This window comes from Macaca fascicularis, chromosome 19 (genome assembly GCF_037993035.2).
Source record: "Macaca fascicularis isolate 582-1 chromosome 19, T2T-MFA8v1.1".
Classification (NCBI taxonomy): Eukaryota; Metazoa; Chordata; class Mammalia; order Primates; family Cercopithecidae; genus Macaca; species Macaca fascicularis.
In genome coordinates, this window is record NC_088393.1 from 30421222 (window position 1) to 30443883 (window position 22662).

Below are 22662 nucleotides of genomic sequence, written 5' to 3' on the forward strand. Positions count from 1 at the left end.
TTGAGGGGAAAGCTGTAACTCTGTGAGATGATTTCACAGAACCCAAAGAAGTTTCTCAGAAAGCTTCTTTCTTTTTGTTATCGGAGGATATTTCCTTTGGCCCTATAGTCTTCAAAGGGATCCGAAATATCTGTTCTCAGATTCCACAGAAATAAGGCTAGCAAAGAGATCCACGAAATACAGATGTAACTCTGTGAGATGAATTAACAGAACACTCAGCAGTTTCTCAGAAAGCTTCTTTCCAGATTTCATCTGAGGATATTTCCTTTTTCACCCTAGCCCACTATGGGCTTCCAAATATCACTTTGCCAATTCCACAAGAACTGTCTTAGCGAAAGGCTTCTTGAGGGGAAAGCTGTAACTCTGTGAGATGATTTCACAGAACACAAAGATGTTTCTCAGAAAGCTTCTTTCTCTTTGTTATCAGAGGATATTTCCTTTGGCCCTATAGTCTTCAATGGGATCCGAAATATCTGTTCTCAGATTCCACAGAAATAAGGCTAGCAAAGAGATCCACGAAATACAGATGTAACTCTGTGAGATGAATTAACAGAACACTAAGCAGTTTCTCAGAAAGCTTCTTTCCAGATTTCATCTGAGAATATTTCCTTTTTCACCCTAGCCCTCTATGGGCTTCGAAATATCACTTTGCCAATTCCACAAGAACTGTCTTAGCGAAAGGCTTCTTGACGGGAAAGCTGTAACTCTATGAGATGATTTCACAGAACAGAAAGAAGTTTCTCAGAAAGCTTCTTTCTCTTTGTTGTCGGAGGATATTTCCTTTGGCCCTATATTCTTCAAAGGGATCCGAAATATCTGTTCTCAGATTCCACAGAAATAAGGCTAGCAAAGAGATCCACGAAATACAGATATAACTCTGTGAGTGGAAGTCACATATGATAGAGCAGTTTCTCAGAAAGCTTCTTTCCAGATTTCATCTGAGGATATTTCCTTTTTCACCATAGCCCTCTATGGGCTTCGAAATATCACTTTGCCAATTCCACAAGAACTGTCTTAGCGAAAGGCTTCTAGAGGGGAAAGCTGTAACTCTGTGAGATGATTTCACAGAACCCAAAGAAGTTTCTCAGAAAGCTTCTTTCTCTTTGTTATCGGAGGATGTTTCCTTTGGCCCTACAGTCTTCAGAGGGATCCGAAATATCTGTTCTCAGATTCCACAGATAAAGGCTAGCAAAGAGATCCACGAAATACAGATGTAACTCTGTGAGAAGAACTAACAGAGCACTCAGCAGTTTCTCAGAAAGCTTTTTTCCAGATTTCATCTGAGGATATTTCCTTTTTCACCATAGCGCCTCTATGGGCTTCCAAATATCACTTTGCCAATCCCACAAGAACTGTCTTAGCGATAGGCTTCTTGAGGGCAAAGCTGTAACTCTGGGAGATGATTTCACAGAACCCAAAGAAGTTTCTCAGAAAGCTTCTTTCTCTTTGTTATCGGAGGATATTTCGTTTGGCCCTATAGTCTTCAAAGGGATCCGAAATAATTGTTCTCAGATTCCACAGAAATAAGGCTAGCAAAGAGATCCACGAAATACAGATGTAACTCTGTGAGATGAATTAACAGAACACTAAGCAGTTTCTCAGAAAGCTTCTTTCCAGATTTCATCTGAGGATATTTCCTTTTTCACCCTAGCCCTCTATGGGCTTCCAAATATCACTTTGCCAATTCCACAAGAACTGTCTTAGCGAAAGTCTTCTTGAGGGGAAAGCTGTAACTCTGTGAGATGATTTCACAGAACACAAAGATGTTTCTCAGAAAGCTACTTTCACTTTGTTATCGGAGGATATTTTCTTTGGCTCTATAGTCTTCAATGGGATCCGAAATATCTGTTCTCAGATTCCACAGAAATAAGGCTCGCAAAGAGATCCACGAAATACAGATGTAACTCTGTGAGATGAATTAACAGAACACTAAGCAGTTTCTCAGAAAGCTTCTTTCCAGATTTCATCTGAGAATATTTCCTTTTTCACCCTAGCCCTCTATGGGCTTCGAAATATCACTTTGCCAATTCCACAAGAACTGTCTTAGCAAAAGGCTTCTTGACGGGAAAGCTGTAACTCTGTGAGATGATTTCACAGAACACAAAGAAGTTTCTCGGAAAGCTTCTTTCTCTTTGTTGTCGGAGGATATTTCCTTTGGCCCTATAGTCTTCAAAGGGATCCGAAATATCTGTTCTCAGATTCCACAGAAATAAGGCTAGCAAAGAGATCCACGAAATACAGATATAACTCTGTGAGTGGAAGTCACATATGATAGAGCAATTTCTCAGAAAGCTTCTTTCCAGATTTCATCTGAGGATATTTCCTTTTTCACCATAGCCCTCTATGGGCTTCGAAATACCACTTTGCCAATTCCACAAGAACTGTCTTAGCGAAAGGCTTCTTGAGGGGAAAGCTGTAACTCTGTGAGATGATTTCACAGAAAACAAAGACGTTTCTCAGAAAGCTTCTTTCTCTTTGTTATCGGAGGATATTTCCTTTGGCCCTTTAGTCTTCAATGGGATTCGAAATATCTGTTCTCAGATTCCACAGAAATAAGGCTAGTAAAGAGATCCATGAAATACAGATGTATCTCTGTGAGATGAATTAACAGAACACCATGCAGTTTCTCAGAAAGCTTCTTTCAAGTTTTCATCTGAGGATATTTCCTTTTTCACCATAGCCACCTATGGGCTTCCAAATATCACTTTGTCAATTCCACAAGAACTGTGTTAGCGAAAGGCGTCTTATGGAGAAAGCTGTAACTCTGTGAGATGATTTCACAGAACACAAAGAAGTTTCTCAGAAAGCTTCTTTCTCTTTGTTATCGGAGGATATTTCCTTTGGCCCTATAGTCTTCAAAGGGATCCGAAATATCTGTTCTCAGTTTCCACAGAAATAAGGCTAGCAAAGGGATCCACGAAATACAGATGTAACTCTGTGAGATGAATTAACAGAACACTAAGCAGTTTCTCAGAAAGCTTCTTTCCAGATTTCATCTGAGGATATTTCCTTTTTCACCATAGCCCTCTATGGGCTTCCAAATATCGCTTTGCCAATTCCACAAGAACTGTCTTAGCGAAAGGCTTCTTCAGGGGAGAGCTGTAACTCTGTGAGATGATTTCACAGAACACAAAGAAGTTACTCAGAAAGCTTCTTTCTCTTTGTTATCGGAGGATATTTCCTTTGGCCCTATAGTCTTCAATGGGATCCGAAATATCTGTTCTCAGATTCCACAGAAATAAGGCTAGCAAAGAGATCCACGAAATACTGATGTAACTCTGTGAGATGAATTAACAGAACACTAAGCAGTTTCTCAGAAAGCTTCTTTCCAGATTTCATCTGAGGATATTTCCTTTTTCACCATAGCCCTCTATGGGCTTCCAAATATCACTTTGCCAATTCCACAAGAACTGTCTTAGCGAAAGGCTTCTTGAGGGGAAAGCTGTAACTGTGTGAGATGATTTCACAGAACACAAAGAAGTTTCTCAGAAAGCTTCTTTCTCTTTGTTATCGGAGGATATTTCCTTAGCCCTATAGTCTTCAAAGGGATCCGAAATATCTGTTCTCAGATTCCACAGAAATAAGGCTAGCAAAGAGATCCACGAAACACAGATGTAACTCTGTGAGATGAATTAACAGAACACTCAGCAGTTTATCAGAAAGCTTCTTTCCAGATTTCATCTGAGGATATTTCCTTTTTCACCATAGCCCTCTATGGGCTTCCAAATATCACTTTGCCAATTCCACAAGAACTGTCTTAGCGAAAGGCTTCTTGAGGGGAAAGCTGTAACTCTGTGAGATGATTTCACAGAACACAAAGAAGTTTCTCAGAAAGCTTCTTTCTCTTTGTTATCGGAGGATATTTCCTTTGGCCCTATAGTCTTCAATGGGATCCGAAATATCTGTTCTCAGATTCAACAGAAATAAGGCTAGCAAAGAGATCCACGAAATACAGATGTAACTCTGTGAGATGAATTAACAGAACACTAAGCAGCTTCTCAGAAAGCTTCTTTCCAGATTTCATCTGAGGATATTTCCTTTTTCACCATAGCCCTCTATGGGCTTCCAAATATCACTTTGCCAATTCCACAAGAACTGTCTTAGCGAAAGGCTTCTTGAGGGGAAAGCTGTAACTCTGTGAGATGATTTCACAGAAGAAAAAAGAAGTTTCTCGGAAAACTTCTTTCTCTTTGTTATAGGAGGATATTTCCTTTGGCCTTATAGTCTTCAATGGGATCCGAAATATCTGTTCTCAGATTCCACAGAAATAAGGCTAGCAAAGAGATCCACGAAATACAGATGTAAATCTGTGAGATGAATTAACAGAACACTCATCAGTTTCTCAGAAAGCTTCTTTCCAGATTTCATCTGAGGATATTTCCCTTTTCACCATAGCCCTCTATGGGCTTCCAAATATCACTTTGCCAATTCCACAAGAACTGTCTTAGCGAAAGGCTTCTTGAGGGGAAAGCTGTAACTCTGTGAGATGATTTCAGGGAACACAAAGAAGTTTCTCAGAAAGCTTCTTTCCAGATTTCATCTGAGGATATTTCCTTTTTCACCATAGAACTCTATGGGCTTCCAAATATCACTTTTCCAATTCCACAAGAACTGTCTCAGCGAAAGGCTTCTTGAGGGGAAAGCCGTAACTCTGTGAGATGATTTCACAGAACACGAAGAAGTTTCTCAGAATGCTTCTTTCTCTTTGTTATCGGAGGATATTTCCTTTGGCCCTATAGTCTTCAATAGGATGCGAAATATCTGTTCTCAGATTCCAGAGAAATAAGTCTAGCAAAGAGATCAACGAAATACAGATGTAACTCTGTGAGATGTATTAACAGAACACTAAGCAGTTTCTCAGAAAGCTTCTTTCCAGATTTCATCTGAGGAGATTTCCTTTTTCACCATAGCCCTCTACGGGCTTCCAAATATCACTTTGCCAATTCCACAAGAACTGTCTTAGTGAAAGGCTTCTTGAGGGGAAAGCTGTAACTCTGTGAGATGATTTCACAGAACACAAAGAAGTTTCTCAGAAAGCTTCTTTCTCTTTGTTATCGGAGGATATTTACTTTGGCCTTATAGTCTTCAATGGGATACGAAATATCTGTTCTCAGATTCCACAGAAACAAGGCTAGCAAAGAGATCCACGAAATACAGGTGTAACTCTGTGAGATGAATTAACAGAACACTAAGCAGTTTCTCAGAATGCTTCTTTCCAGATTTCATCTGAGGATATTTCCTTTTCACCATAGCCCTCTATGGGCTTCCAAATATCACTTTGCCAATTCCACAAGAACTGTCTTAGCGAAAGGCTTCTTGAGGAGAAAGCTGTAACTCTGTGAGATGATTTCACAGAACACAAAGAAGTTACTCAGAAAGCTTCTTTCTCTTTGTTATCGGAGGATATTTCCTTTGGCCCTATAGTCTTCAATGGGATCCGAAATATCTGTTATCAGATTCCACAGAAATAAGGCTAGCAAAGAGATCCACGAAATACAGATGTAACTCGGTTAGATGAATTAACAGAACACTCAGCAGTTTCTCAGAAAGCTTCTTTCCAGATTTCATCAGAGAATATTTCCTTTTTCACCATAGCCCTCTATGGGCTTCCAAATATCACTTTGCCAATTCCACAAGAACTGTCTTAGCGAAAGGCTTCTTGAGGAGAAAGCTGTAACTCTGTGAGATGATTTCACAGAACACAAAGAAGTTTCTCAGAAAGCTTCCTTCTCTTTGTTATCGGAGGATATTTCCTTTGCCCCTATAGTCTTCATAGGTATCCGAAATAACTGTTCTCAGATTCCACAGAAATAAGGCTAGCAACGAGATCAACAAAATATAGATGTAATTCTGTGAGATGAATTAACAGAACACTAAGCAGTTTCTCAGAAAGCTTCTTTCCAGATTTCATCTGAGGATATTTCCTTTTTCACAATAGCACTCTAGGGGCTTCCAAATATCACTTTGCCAATTCCACAAGAACTGTCTTAGCGAAAGGCTTCTTGAGGGGAAAGCTGTAACTCTGTGAGATGATTTCACAGAACAGAAGGAAGTTTCACAAGAAGCTTCTTTCTCTTTGTTATCGGAGGTTATTTCCTTTGGCCCTATAGTCTTTAGAGGGAACCGAAATATCTGTTCTCATATTCCAGAGAAATAAGGCTAACAAAGAGATCCACGAAATACAGATGTAACTCTGTGAGAAGAACTAACAGAACACTCAGCAGTTTCTCAGAAAGTTTCTTTCCAGATTTCATCTGAGGATATTTCCTTTTTCACCCTAGCACTCTATGGGCTTCCAAATATCACTTTGCCAATTCCACAAGAACTGTCTTAGCGAAAGGCTTCTTGAGGGGAAAGCTGTAACTCTGTGAGATGATTTCACAGAACACAAAGAAGTTTCTCAGAAAGCTTCTTTCTCTTTGTTATCGGAGGATAATTCCTTTGGCCCCATAGTCTTCAAAGGGATCCGAAATATCTGTTCTCAGATTCCACAGAAATAAGGCTAGCAAAGAGTTCCACGAAATACAGATGTAACTCTGTGAGTGGAAGTCACACAACACAGAGAAGTTTCTCAGAAAGCTTCTTTCCAGATTTCATCTGAGGATATTTCCTTTTTCACCATAGCCCTCTATGGGCTTCGAAATATCACTTTGCCAATTCCACAAGAACTGTCTTAGCGAAAGGCTTCTTGAGGGGAAAGGTGTAACTCTGTGAGATGATTTCAGAGAAACAAAGAAGTTTCTCAGAAAGCTTCTTTCTCTTTGTTATCGGAGGATATTTCCTTTGGCCCTATAGTCTTCAAAGGGATCCGAAATATCTGTTCTCAGATTCCACAGAAATATGGCTAGCAAACAGATCCACGAAATACAGATGTAACTCTGTGAGATGAATTAACAGAACACTAAGCAGTTTCTCAGAAAGCTTCTTTCCAGATTTCATCTGAGGATATTTCCTTTTTCACCGTAGCCCTCTATGTGATTCCAAATATCACTTTGCCAATTCCACAAGAACTGTCTTAGCGAAAGGCTTCTTGAGGAGAAAGCTGTAACTCTGTGAGATGATTTCACAGAACACAAAGAAATTTCTCAGAAAGCTTTTTTCTCTTTGTTATCGGAGGATATTTCCTTTGGCCCTATAGTCTTCAAAGGGATCCGAAATATCTGTTCTCAGGTTCCACAGAAATAAGGCTAGCAAAGAGACCAAGAAATACAGATGTAACTCTGTGAGATGAATTAACAGAACACTAAGCAGTTTCTCAGAAAGCTTCTTTCCAGATTTCATCTGAGGATATTTCCTTTTTCACCATAGCCCTGTATCGGCTTCCAAATATCACTTTGCCAATTCCACAAGAACTGTCTTAGCGAAAGGCTTCTTGAGGGGAAAGCTGTAACTCTGTGAGATGATTTCACAGAACTCAAAGAAGTTTCTCAGAAGGCTTCTTTCTCTTTGTTATCGGAAGTTATTTCCTTTGGCCCTATAGTCTTCAGAGGGATACGAAATATCTGTTCTCATATTCCAGAGAAATAAGGCTAACAAAGAGATCCACGAAATACAGATGTAACTCCGTGAGAAGAACTAACAGAACACTCAGCAGTTTCTCAGAAAGCTTCTTTCCAGATTTCATCTGAGGATATTTCCTTTTTCACCATAGCCCTCTATGGGCTTCCAAATATCACTTTGCCAATTCCACAAGAACTGTATCAGCGAAAGGCTTCCTGAGGGGAAAGCTGTAACTCTGTGAGATGATTTCACAGAACACAAAGAAGTTTCTCAGAAAGCTTCTTTCTCTTTGTTATCGGAGGATATTTCCTTTGGCCGTATAGTCTTCAAAGGGATCCTAAATATCTGTTCTCAGATTCCAGAGAAATAAGGCTAGCAAAGAGATCGACGAAATACAGATGTAACTCTGTGAGTGGAAGTCACACATCACAGAGAAGTTTCTCAGAAAGCTTCTTTCCAGATTTCATCTGAGGATATTTCCTTTTTCACCATAGCCCTCTATGGGCTTCCAAATATCACTTTGCCAATTCCACAAGAACTGTCTTAGCAAAAGGCTTCTTGAGGGGAAAGCTGTAACTCTGTGAGATGATTTCACAGAACACAAAGAAGTTTCTCAGAAAGCTTCTTTCTCTTTGTTATCGGAGGATATTTCCTTTGGCCCTATAGTCTTCAAAGGGATCCGAAATATCTGTTCTCAGATTCCACAGAAATAAGGCTAGCAAAGAGATCCACAAAATACAGATGTAACTCTGTGAGATGAATTAACAGAACACTAAGCAGTTTCTCAGAAAGCTTCTTTCCAGATTTCATCTGAGGATATTTCCTTTTTCACCATAGCCCTCTAGGGGCTTCCAAATATCACTTTGCCAATTCCACAGGAACTGTCTTAGCGAAAGGCTTCTTGAGGGGAAAGCTGTAACTCTGTGAGATGATTTCACAGAACACAAAGAAGTTTCTCAGAAAGCTTCTTTCTCTTTGTTATCGGAGGTTATTTCCTTTGGCCCTATAGTCTTCAGAGGGAACCGAAATATCTGTTCTCATATTCCAGAGAAATAAGGCTAACAAAGAGATCCACGAAATACAGATGTAACTCTGTGAGAAGAACTAACAGAACACTCAGCAGTTTCTCAGAAAGCTTCTTTCCAGATTTCATCTGAGGATATTTCTTTTTTCACCATAGGCCTCTAGGGGCTTCCAAATATCACTTTGCCAATTCCACAAGAACTGTCTTAGCGAAAGGCTTCTTGAGGGGAAAGCAGTAACTCTGTGAGATGATTTCAGAGAACACAAAGAAGTTTCTCAGAAAGCTTCTTTCTCTTTGTTATCGGAGGATATTTCCTTTGGCCCTATAGTCTTCAATGGGATCCGAAATATCTGTTCTCAGATTCCACAGAAATAAGGCTAGCAAAGAGATCCACGAAATACAGATGTAACTCTGTGAGATGAAATAACAGAACACTCAGCAGTTTCTCAGAAAGCTTCTTTCCAGATTTCATCTGAGGATATTTCCTTTTTCACCATACCCCTCTATGGGCTTCCAAATATCACTTTGCCAATTCCACAAGAACGGTCTTAGCGAAAGGCTTCTTGAGGGGAAAGCTGTAACTCTGTGAGATGATTTCACAGAACACAAACAAGTTTCTCAGAAAGCTTCTTTCTCTTTGTTATCGGAGGATATTTCCTTTGGCCCTATAGTCTTCAAAGGGATCCGAAATATCTGTTCTCAGATTCCACAAAAATAAGGCTACCAAAGAGATCCACAAAATACAGATGTAACTCTGTGAGATGAATTAACAGAACACTAAGCAGTTTCTCAGAAAGCTTCTTTCCAGATTTCATCTGAGGATATTTCCTTTTTCACCATAGCCCTCTATGGGCTTGAAAATATCACTTTGCCAATTCCACAAGAACTGTCTCAGCAAAAGGCTTCTTGAGGGGAAAGCTGTAACTCTGTGAGATGATTTCACAGAACACAAAGAAGTTTCTCAGAAAGCTTCTTTCTCTTTGTTATCGGAGGATATTTCCTTTGTCCGTATAGTCTTCAAAGGGATCCGAAATATCTGTTCTCAGATTCCACAGAAATAAGGCTAGCAAAGAGATCCACGAAATACAGATGTAACTCTGTGAGTGGAAGTCACACATCACAGAGAAGTTTCTCAGAAAGCTTCTTTCCAGATTTCATCTGAGGATATTTCCTTTTTCACCATAGCCCTCTATGGGCTTCCAAATATCACTTTGCCAATTCCACAAGAACTGTCTTAGCGAAAGGCTTCTTGAGGGGAAAGCTGTAACTCTGTGAGATGATTTCAGAGAACACAAAGAAGTTTCTCAGAAAGCTTCTTTCTCTTTGTTATCGGAGGATATTTCCTTTGGCCCTATAGTCTTCAAAGGGATCCGAAATATCTGTTCTCAGGTTCCACAGACATAAGGCTAGCAAAGAGATCCACGAAATACAGATGTAACTCTGTGAGATGAATTAACAGAACACTAAGCAGTTTCTCAGAAAGCTTCTTTCCAGATTTCAGATGAGGATATTTCCTTTTTCACCATAGCCCTGCATCGGCTTCCAAATATCACTTTGCCAATTCCAGAAGAACTGTCTTAGCGAAAGGCTTCTTGAGGGGAAAGCTGTAACTCTGTGAGATGATTTCAGAGAACAAAAAGAAGATTCTCAGAAAGCTTCTTTCTCTTTGTTATCAGAGGATATTTCCTTTGGCCCTATCGTCTTCAATGGGATCCGAAATATCTGTTCTCAGATTCCACAGAAATAAGGCTAGCAAAGAGATCCACGAAATACAGATGTAACTCTGTGAGATGAATTAACAGAACACTAATCAGTTTCTCAGAAAGCTTCTTTCCAGATTTCATCTGAGGATATTACCTTTTTCAACATAGCCCTCTATGGGCTTCCAAATATCACTTTGCCAATTCCACAAGAACTGTCTTAGCGAAAGGCTTCTTGAGGGAAAAGGTGTAACTCTGTGAGATGATTTCACAGAACACAAAGAAGTTTCTCAGAAAGCTTCTTTCTCCTTGTTATCGGAGGATATTTCCTTTGGCCCTATAGTCTTCAAAGGGATCCGAAATATCTGTTCTCAGTTTCCACAGAAATAAGGCTAGCAAAGAGATCCACGAAATACAGATGTAACTCTGTGAGATGAATTAACAGAACACTCAGCAGTTTCTCAGAAAGCTTCTTTCCAGATTTCATCTGAGGATATTTCCCTTTTCACCATAGCCCTCTATGGGCTTCCAAATATCACTTTGCCAATTCCACAAGAACTGTCTTAGCGAAAGGCTTCTTGAGGGGGAAGCTGTAACTGTGAGATGATTTCACAGAACACAAAGAAGTTTCTCAGAAAACTTCTTTCTCTTTGTTATCGGAGGATATTTCCTTTGGCCCTATAGTCTTCAAAGGGATCCGAAATATCTGTTCTCAGATTCCACAGAAATAAGGCTAGCGAAGAGATCCACGAAATACAGATGTACTCTGTGAGATGAATTAACAGAACACTAAGCTGTTTCTCAGAAAGCTTCTTTCCAGATTTCATCTGAGGATACTTCCTTTTTCACCATAGCCCTCTAAGGGCTTCCAAATATCACTTTGCCAATTCCACAAGAACTGTCTAAGCGAAAGGCTTCTTGAGGGGAAAGCTGTAACTCTGTGACATGATTTCACAGAACACAATAACGTTTCTCAGAAAGCTTCTTTCTCTTTGTTATCGGAGGATATTTCCTTCGGCTCTATAGTCTTCAAAGGGATCCGAAATATCTGTTCTCAGATTCCACAGAAATAAGTGTAGCAAAGAGATCCACGAAATACAGATGTAACTCTGTGAGATGAATTAACAGAACACTCAGCAGTTTCTCAGAAAGCTTCTTTCCAGATTTCATCTGAGGATATTTCCTTTTTCAGCATAGCTCTCTTTGGGCTTCCAAATATCACTTTGCCAATTCCACAAGAACTATCTTAGTGACAGGCTTCTTGAGGGGAAAGCTGTAACTCTGTGAGATGATTTCACAGAACACAAAGAAGTTTCTCAGAAAGCTTCTTTCTCTTTGTTATCGGAGGATATTTCCTTTGGCCCTATAGTCTTCAAAGGGATCCGAAATATCTGTTCTCAGATTCCACAGAAATAAGGCTAGGAAAGAGATCCACGAAATACAGATGTAACTCTGTGAGATGAATTAGAACACTAAGCTGTTTCTCAGAAAGCTTCTTTCCAGATTTCATCTGAGGATATTTCCTTTTTCACCATAGCCCTCTATGGGCTTCCAAATATCACTTTGCCAATTCCACAAGAACTGTCTTAGCGAAAGGCTTCTTGAGGAGAAAGCTGTAACTTTGTGAGATGATTTAACAGAACACGAAGAAGTTTCTCAGAAAGCTTCTTTCTCTTTGTTATCGGAGGATATTTCCTTTGGCCCTGTAGTCTTCAATGGGATCCGAAATATCTGTTTTCAGATTCCACAGAAATAAGGCTAGCAAAGAGATCCACGAAATACAGATGTAACTCTGTGAGATGAATTAACACAGCACTAAACAGTTTCTCAGAAAGCTTCTTTCCAGATTTCATCTGAGGATATTTCCTTTTTCACCATAGCCCTCTATGGGCTTCCACATATCACTTTGCCAATTCCACAAGAAATGTCTCAGCGAAAGGCTTCTTGAGGGGAAAGCTGTAACTCTGTGAGATGATTTCACAGAACACAAAGAAGTTTCTCAGAAAGCTTCTTTCTCTTTGTTATCGGAGGCTATTTCCTTTGGCCCTATAGTCTTCAAAGGGATCCGAAATATCTGTTCTCAGACTCCACAGAAATAAGTCTAGGAAAGAGATCCACGAAATACAGATGTAACTCTGTGAGATGAATTAACAGAACACTAAGCAGTTTCTCAGAGAGCTTCTTTCCAGATTTCATCTGAGGATATTTCCTTTTTCACCATAGCCCTCTATGGGCTTCCAAATATCACTATGCCAATTCCACAAGAACTGTCTTAGCGAAAGGCTTCTTGAGGGGAAAGCTGTAACTCTGTGAGATGATTTCACAGAACTCAAAGAAGTTTCTCAGAAGGCTTCTTTCTCTTTGTTATCGGAAGTTATTTCCTTTGGCCCTATAGTCTTCAGAGGGAACCGAAATATCTGTTCTCATATTCCAGAGAAATAAGGCTAACAAAGAGATCCACGAAATACAGATGTAACTCTGTGAGAAGAACTAACAGAACACCCAGCAGTTTCTCAGAAAGCTTCTTTCCAGATTTCATCTGAGGATATTTCCTTTTTCACCATAGCCCTCTATGGGCTTCCAAATATCACTTTGCCAATTCCACAAGAAATGTCTCAGCGAAAGGCTTCTTGAGGGGAAAGCTGTAACTCTGTGAGATGATTTCACAGAACACAAAGAAGTTTCTCAGAAAGCTTCTTTCTCTTTGTTTTCGGAGGCTATTTCCTTTGGCCCTATAGTCTTCAAAGGGATCCGAAATATCTGTTCTCAGACTCCACAGAATTAAGTCTAGGAAAGAGATCCACGAAATACAGATGTAACTCTGTGAGATGAATTAACAGAACACTAAGCAGTTTCTCAGAGAGCTTCTTTCCAGATTTCATCTGAGGATATTTCCTTTTTCACCATAGCCCTCTATGGGCTTCCAAATATCACTTTGCCAATTCCACAAGAACTGTCTTAGCGAAAGGCTTCTTGAGGGGAAAGCTGTAACTCTGTGAGATGATTTCACAGAACACAAAGAAGTTTCTCAGAAAGCTTCTTTCTCTTTGTTATCGGAGGATATTTCCTTTGGCCCTTTAGTCTTCAATGGGATCCGAAATATCTGTTCTCAGATTCCACAGAAATAAGGGTAGCAAAGAGATCCACAAAATACAGATATAACTCTGTGAGATAAATTAACAGAACACTAAGCAGTTTCTCAGAAAGCTTCTTTCCAGATTTCATCTGAGGATATTTCATTTTTCACCATAGCCCTCTATGGGCTTCCAAATATCACTTTGCCAATTCCACAAGAACTGTCTTAGCGAAAGGCTTCTTGAGGGGAAAGCTGTAACTCTGTGAGATGATTTCACAGAACACAAAGAAGTTTCTCAGAAAGCTTCTTTCTCTTTGTTATCGGAGGATATTTCCTTTGGCCCTATAGTCTTCAAAGGGATCCGAAATATCTGTTCTCAGATTCCACAGAAAGAAGGCTAGCAAAGAGATCCACAAAATACAGATGTAACTCTGTGAGATGAATTAACAGAACACTAAGCAGTTTCTCAGAAAGCTTCTTTCCAGATTTCATCTGAGGATATTTCCTTTTTCACCATAGCCCTCTAGGGGCTTCCAAATATCACTTTGCCAATTCCACAAGAACTGTCTTAGCGAAAGGCTTCTTGAGGGGAAAGCTGTAACTCTGTGAGATGATTTCACAGAACACAAAGAAGTTTCTCAGAAAGCTTCTTTCTCTTTGTTATCGGAGGTTATTTCCTTTGGCCATATAGTCTTCAGAGGGAACCGAAATATCTGTTCTCATATTCCAGAGAAATAAGGCTAACAAAGAGATCCACGAAATACAGATGTAACTCTGTGAGAAGAACTAACAGAACACTCAGCAGTTTCTCAGAAAGCTTCTTTCCAGATTTCATCTGAGGATATTTCCTTTTTCACCATAGGCCTCTATGGGCTTCCAAATATCACTTTGCCAATTCCACAAGAACTGTCTTAGCGAAAGGCTTCTTGAGGGGAAAGCAGTAACTCTGTGAGATGATTTCAGAGAACACAAAGAAGTTTCTCAGAAAGCTTCTTTCTCTTTGTTTTCGGAGGATATTTCCTTTGGCCCTATAGTCTTCAATGGGATCCGAAATATCTGTTCTCAGATTCCACAGAAATAAGGCTAGCAAAGAGATCCACGAAATACAGATGTAACTCTGTGAGATGAAATAACAGAACACTCAGCAGTTTCTCAGAAAGCTTCTTTCCAGATTTCATCTGAGGATATTTCCTTTTTCACCATACCCCTCTATGGGCTTCCAAATATCAATTGGCCAATTCCACAAGAACGGTCTTAGCGAAAGGCTTCTTGAGGGGAAAGCTGTAACTCTGTGAGATGATTTCACAGAACACAAAGAAGTTTCTCAGAAAGCTTCTTTCTCTTTGTTATCGGAGGATATTTCCTTTGGCCCTATAGTCTTCAAAGGGATCCGAAATATCTGTTCTCAGATTCCACAAAAATAAGGCTAGCAAAGAGATCCACAAAATACAGATATAACTCTGTGAGATGAATTAACAGAACACTAAGCAGTTTCTCAGAAAGCTTCTTTCCAGATTTCATCTGAGGATATTTCCTTTTTCACCATAGCCCTCTATGGGCTTCCAAATATCACTTTGCCAATTCCACAAGAACTGTCTCAGCAAAAGGCTTCTTGAGGGGAAAGCTGTAACTCTGTGAGATGATTTCACAGAACACAAAGAAGTTTCTCAGAAAGCTTCTTTCTCTTTGTTATCGGAGGACATTTCCTTTGGCCGTATAGTCTTCAAAGGGATCCGAAATATCTGTTCTCAGATTCCACAGAAATAAGGCTAGCAAAGAGATCCACAAAATACAGATGTAACTCTGTGAGTGGAAGTCACACATCACAGAGAAGTTTCTCAGAAAGCTTCTTTCCAGATTTCATCTGAGGATATTTCCTTTTTCACCATAGCCCTCTATGGGCTTCCAAATATCACTTTGCCAATTCCACAAGAACTGTCTTAGCGAAAGGCTTCTTGACGGGAAAGCTGTAACTCTGTGAGATGATTTCAGAGAACACAAAGAAGTTTCTCAGAAAGCTTCTTTCTCTTTGTTATCGGAGGATATTTCCTTTGGCCCTATAGTCTTCAAAGGGATCCGAAATATCTGTTCTCAGGTTCCACAGACATAAGGCTAGCAAAGAGATCCACGAAATACAGATGTAACTCTGTGAGATGAATTAACAGAACACTAAGCAGTTTCTCAGAAAGCTTCTTTCCAGATTTCAGATGAGGATATTTCCTTTTTCACCATAGCCCTGTATCGGCTTCCAAATATCACTTTGCCAATTCCACAAGAACTGTCTTAGCGAAAGGCTTCTTGAGGGGAAAGCTGTAACTCTGTGAGATGATTTCAGAGAACAAAAAGAAGATTCTCAGAAAGCTTCTTTCTCTTTGTTATCAGAGGATATTTCCTTTGGCCCTATAGTCTTCAATGGGATCCGAAATATCTGTTCTCAGATTCCACAGAAATAAGGCTAGCAAAGAGATCCACGAAATACAGATGTAACTCTGTGAGATGAATTAACAGAACACTAAGCAGTTTCTCAGAAAGCTTCTTTCCAGATTTCATCTGAGGATATTACCTTTTTCACCATAGCCCTCTATGGGCTTCCAAATATCACTTTGCCAATTCCACAAGAACTGTCTTAGCGAAAGGCTTCTTGAGGGGAAAGGTGTAACTCTGTGAGATGATTTCACAGAACACAAAGAAGTTTCTCAGAAAGCTTCTTTCTCTTTGTTATCGGAGGATATTTCCTTTGGCCCTATAGTCTTCAAAGGGATCCGAAATATCTGTTCTCAGATTCCAAAGAAATAAGGCTAGCAAAGAGATCCACGAAATACAGATGTAACTCTGTGAGATGAATGAACAGAACACTCAGCAGTTTCTCAGGAAGCTTCTTTCCAGATTTCATCTGAGGATATTTCCTTTTTCACCATAGCCCTCTATGGGCTTCCAAATATCACTTTGCCAATTCCACAAGAACTGTCTTAGCGAAAGGCTTCTTGAGGGGAAAGCTGTAACTCTGTGAGATGATTTCACAGAACACAAAGTAGTTTCTCAGAAAGCTTCTTTCGCTTTGTTATCGGAGGATATTTCCTTTGGCCCTATAGTCTTCAATGGGATCCGAAATATCTGTTGTCAGATTCCACAGAAATAAGGCTAGCAAAGAGATCCAAGAAATACAGATGTAACTCCGTGAGATGAATTAACAGAACACTAAGCAGTTTCTCAGAAAGCTACTTTCCAGATTTCATCTGAGGATATTTCCTTTTTCACCATAGCCCTCTATGGGCTTCCAAATATCACTTTGCCAATTCCACAAGAACTGTCTTAGCGAAAGGCTTCTTGAGGGGGAAGCTGTAACTGTGAGATGATTTCACAGAACACAAAGAAGTTTCTCAGAAAACTTCTTTCTCTTTGTTATCGGAGGATGTTTCCTTTGGCCCTATAGTCTTCAAAGGGATCCGAAATATCTGTTCTCAGATTCCACAGAAATAAGGCTAGCGAAGATATCCACGAAATACAGATGTACTCTGTGAGATGAATTAACAGAACACTAAGCTGTTTCTCAGAAAGCTTCTTTCCAGATTTTATCTGAGGATACTTCCTTTTTCACCATAGCCCTCTAAGGGCTTCCAAATATCACTTTGCCAATTCCACAAGAACTGTCTAAGCGAAAGGCTTCTTGAGGGGAAAGCTGTAACTCTGTGACATGATTTCACAGAACACAATAATGTTTCTCAGAAAGCTTCTTTCTCTTTGTTATCGGAGGATATTTCCTTCGGCTCTATAGTCTTCAAAGGGATCCGAAATATCTGTTCTCAGATTCCACAGAAATAAGTGTAGCAAAGAGATCCACGAAATACAGATGTAACTCTGTGAGATGAATTAACAGAACACTCAGCAGTTTCTCAGAAAGCTTCTTTCCAGATTTCATCTGAGGATATTTCCTTTTTCACCATAGCCCTCTTTGGGCTTCCAAATATCACTTTGCCAATTCCAGAAGAACTGTCTTAGCGACAGGCTTCTTGAGGGGAAAGCTGTAACTCTGTGAGATGATTTCACAGAACACAAAGAAGTTTCTCAGAAAGCTTCTTTCTCTTTGTTATCGGAGGATATTTCCTTTGGCCCTATAGTCTTCAAAGGGATCCGAAATATCTGTTCTCAGATTCCACAGAAATAAGGCTAGCAAAGAGATCCACGAAATACAGATGTAACTCTGTGAGATGAATTAGAACACTAAGCTGTTTCTCAGAAAGCTTCTTTCCAGATTTCATCTGAGGATATTTACTTTTTCACCGTAGCCCTCTATGGGCTTCCAAATATCACTTTGCCAATTCCACAAGAACTGTCTTAGCGAAAGGCTTCTTGAGGAGAAAGCTGTAACTTTGTGAGATGATTTAACAGAACACGAAGAAGTTTCTCAGAAAGCTTCTTTCTCTTTGTTATCGGAGGATATTTCCTTTGGCCCTGTAGTCTTCAATGGGATCCGAAATATCTGTTTTCAGATTCCACAGAAATAAGGCTAGCAAAGAGATCCACGAAATACAGATGTAACTCTGTGAGATGAATTAACACAGCACTAAGCAGTTTCTCAGAAATCTTCTTTCCAGATTTCATCTGAGGATATTCCCTTTTTCACCATAGCCCTCTATGGGCTTCCAAATATCACTTTGCCAATTCCACAAGAACTGTCTTAGCGAAAGGCTTCTTGAGGGGAAAGCTGTAACTCTGTGAGATGATTTCACAGAACACAAAGAAGTTTCTCAGAAAGCGTCTTTCTCTTTGTAATCGTAGGATATTTCCTTTGGCCCTGTAGTCTTCAAAGGGATCCGAAATATCTGTTGTCAGATTCCACAAAAATAAGGCTAGCAAAGAGATCCACGAAATACAGATGTAACTCTGTGAGATGAATGAACAGAACACTAAGCAGATTCTCAGAAAGCTTCTTTCCAGATTTCATCTGAGGATATTTCCTTTTTCACCATAGCCCTCTAGGGGCTTCCAAATATCACTTTGCCAATTCCACAAGAACTGTCTAAGCGAAAGGCTGCTTGAGGGGAAAGGTGTAACTCTGTGAGATGATTTCACAGAACACAAAGAAGTTTCTCAGAAAGCTTCTTTCTCTTTTTTATCGGAGGATATTTCCTTTGGCCCTATAGTCTTCAAAGGGATCCGAAATATCTGTTCTCAGATTCCACAGAAATAAGTCTAGCAAAGAGATCCACGAAATACAGATGTAACTCTGTGAGATGAATTAACAGAACACTAAGCAGTTTCTCAGAAAGCTTCTTTCCAGATTTCATCTGAGGATATTTCCTTTTTCACCATAGCCCTCTATGGGCTTCCAAATATCGCTTTGCCAATTCCACAAGAACTGTCTTAGCGAAAGGCTTCTTGAGGGGACAGCTGTAACTCTGTGAGATGATTTCACAGAACACAAAGTAGTTTCTCAGAAAGCTTCTTCCTCTTTTTTACCGAAGGATATTTCCTTTGGCCCTATAGTCTTCAATGGGATCCGAAATATCTGTTCTCAGATTCAACAGAAATAAGGCTAGCAAAGAGATACACGAAATACAGATGTAACTCTGTGAGATGAATTAACAGAACACTAAGCAGTTTCTCAGAAAGCTTCTTTCCAGATTTCATCTCAGGATATTTCCTTTTTCACCGTAGCCCTCTATGGGCTTCCAAATATCACTTTGCCCATTCCACAAGAACTGTCTTAGCGACAGGCTTCTTGAGGGGAAAGCTGTAACTCTTTGAGATGATTTCACAGAACAGAAAGAAGTTTCTCAGAAAGCTTCTTTCTCTTTGTTATCAGAGGATATTTCCTTTGGCCCTATAGTCTTCAAAGGGATCCGAAATATCTGTTCTCAGATTCCACAGAAATAAGGCTAGCAAAGAGATCCACGAAATACAGATGTAACTCTGTGAGATGAATTAACAGAACACTAAGCTGTTTCTCAGAAAGCTTCTTTCCAGATTTCATCTGAGGATATTTCCTTTTTCACCATAGCCCTCTATGGGCTTCCAAATATCACTTTGCCAATTCCACAAGAACTGTCTAAGCGAAAGGCTTCTTGAGGGGAAAGCTGTAACTCTGTGAGATGATTTCACAGAACACAAAAACGTTTCTCAGAAAGCTTCTTTCTCTTTGTTATCGGAGGATATTTCCTTTCGCCCTATAGTCTTCAAAGGGATCCGAAATATCTGTTCTCAGATTCCATAGAAATAAGTCTAGCAAAGAGATCCACGAAATACAGATGTAACTCTGTGAGATGAATTAACAGAACACTAAGCAGTTTCTCAGAAAGCTTCTTTCCAGATTTCAGATGAGGATATTTCCTTTTTCACCATAGCCCTCTATGGGCTACCAAATATCGCTTTGCCAATTCCACAAGAACTGTCTTAGCGAAAGTCTTCTTGAGGGGAAAGCTGTAACTCTGTGAGATGATTTCACAGAACACAAAGAAGTTTCTCAGAAAGCTTCTTTCTCTTTGTTATCGGAGATTATTTCCTTTGGCCCTATAGTCTTCAATGGGATCCGAAATATCTGTTCTCAGATTCCACAGAAATAAGGCTAGCAAAGAGATCCACGAAATACAGATGTAACTCTGTGAGATGAATTAACAGAACACTAAGCAGTTTCTCAGAAAGCTTCTTTCCAGATTTCATCTGAGGATATTTCCTTTTTCACCATAGCCCTCTATGGGCTTCCAAATATCGCTTTGCCAATTACACAAGAACTGTCTTAGCGAAAGGCTTCTTGAGGAGACAGCTGTAACTCTGTGAGATGATTTCACAGAACACAAAGAAGTTACTCAGAAAGCTTCTTTCTCTTTGTTATCGGAGGATATTTCCTTTGGCCCTATAGTCTTCAATGGGATCCGAAATATCTGATCTCAGATTCCACAGAAATAAGGCTAGCAAAGAGATCGACGAAATACAGATGTAACTCTGAGAGTGGAAGTCACACATCACAGAGAAGTTTCTCAGAAAGCTTCTTTCCAGATTTCATCTGAGGATATTTCCTTTTTCACCATAGCCCTCTATGGGCTTCCAAATATCACTTTGCCAATTCCACAAGAACTGTCTTAGCGAAAGGCTTCTTGAGGGCAAAGCTGTAACTCTGTGAGATGATTTCAGAGAACACAAAGAAGTTTCTCAGAAAGCTTCTTTCTCTTTGTTATCGGAGGATATTTACTTTGGCCCTATAGTCTTCAAAGGGATCCGAAATATCTGTTCTCAGGTTCCACAGAAATAAGGCTAGCAAAGAGATCCACGAAATACAGATGTAACTCTGTGAGATGAATTAACAGAACACTAAGCAGTTTCTCAGAAAGCTTCTTTCCAGATTTCAGATGAGGATATTTCCTTTTTCACCATAGCCCTGTATCGGCTTCCAAATATCACTTTGCCAATTCCACAAGAACTGTCTTAGCGAAAGGCTTCTTGAGGGGAAAGCTGTAACTCTGTGAGATGATTTCAGAGAACACAAAGAAGATTCTCAGAAAGCTTCTTTCTCTTTGTTATCAGAGGATATTTCCTTTGGCCCTATAGTCTTCAATGGGATCCGAAATATCTGTTCTCAGATTCCACAGAAATAAGGCTAGCAAAGAGATCCACGAAATACAGATGTAACTCTGTGAGATGAATTAACAGAACACTAAGCAGTTTCTCAGAAAGCTTCTTTCCAGATTTCATCTGAGGATATTTCCTTTTTCACCATAGCCCTCTATGGGCTTCCAAATATCACTTTGCCAATTCCACAAGAACTGTCTTAGCGAAAGGCTTCTTGAGGGGAAAGCTGTAACTCTGTGAGATGATTTCACAGAACACAAAGAAGTTTCTCAGAAAACTTCTTTCTCTTTGTTATCGGAGGATATTTCCTTTGGCCCTATAGTCTTCAAAGGGATCCGAAATATCTGTTCTCAGATTCCACAGAAATAAGGCTAGCGAAGAGATCCACGAAATACAGATGTACTCTGTGAGATGAATTAACAGAACACTCAGCAGTTTCTCAGAAAGCTTCTTTCCAGATTTTATCTGAGGATACTTCCTTTTTCACCATAGCCCTCTAAGGGCTTCCAAATATCACTTTGCCAATTCCACAAGAACTGTCTAAGCGAGAGGCTTCTTGAGGGGAAAGCTGTAACTCTGTGACATGATTTCACAGAACACAATAATGTTTCTCAGAAAGCTTCTTTCTCTTTGTTATCGGAGGATATTTCCTTCGGCTCTATAGTCTTCAAAGGGATCCGAAATATCTGTTCTCAGATTCCACAGAAATAAGTGTAGCAATGAGATCCACGAAATACAGATGTAATTCTGTGAGATGAATTAACAGAACACTCAGCAGTTTCTCAGAAAGCTTCTTTCCAGATTTCATCTGAGGATATTTCCTTTTTCACCATAGCCCTCTTTGGGCTTCCAAATATCACTTTGCCAATTCCACAAGAACTGTCTTAGCGACAGGCTTCTTGAGGGGAAAGCTGTAACTCTGTGAGATGATCTCACAGAACACAAAGAAGTTTCTCAGAAAGCTTCTTTCTCTTTGTTATCGGAGGATATTTCCTTTGGCCCTATAGTCTTCAAAGGGATCCGAAATATCTGTTCTCAGATTCCACAGAAATAAGGCTAGCAAAGAGATCCACGAAATACAGATGTAACCCTGTGAGATGAATTAGAACACTAAGCTGTTTCTCAGAAAGCTTCTTTCCAGATTTCATCTGAGGATATTTACTTTTTCACCGTAGCCCTCTATGGGCTTCCAAATATCACTTTGCCAATTCCACAAGAACTGTCTTAGCGAAAGGCTTCTTGAGGAGAAAGCTGTAACTTTGTGAGATGATTTAACAGAACACGAAGAAGTTTCTCAGAAAGCTTCTTTCTCTTTGTTATCGGAGGATATTTCCTTTGGCCCTGTAGTCTTCAATGGGATCCGAAATATCTGTTTTCAGATTCCACAGAAATAAGGCTAGCAAAGAGATCCACGAAATACAGATGTAACTCTGTGAGATGAATTAACACAGCACTAAGCAGTTTCTCAGAAAGCTTCTTTCCAGATTTCATCTGAGGATATTTCCTTTTTCACCATAGCCCTCTATGGGCTTCCAAATATCACTTTGCCAATTCCACAAGAACTGTCTTAGCGAAAGGTTTCTTGAGGGGAAAGCTGTAACTCTGTGAGATGATTTCACAGAACACAAAGAAGTTTCTCAGAAAGCTTCCTTCTCTTTGTAATCGTAGGATATTTCCTTTGGCCCTGTAGTCTTCAAAGGGATCCGAAATATCTGTTGTCAGATTCCACAAAAATAAGGCTAGCAAAGAGATCCACGAAATACAGATGTAACTCTGTGAGATGAATGAACAGAACA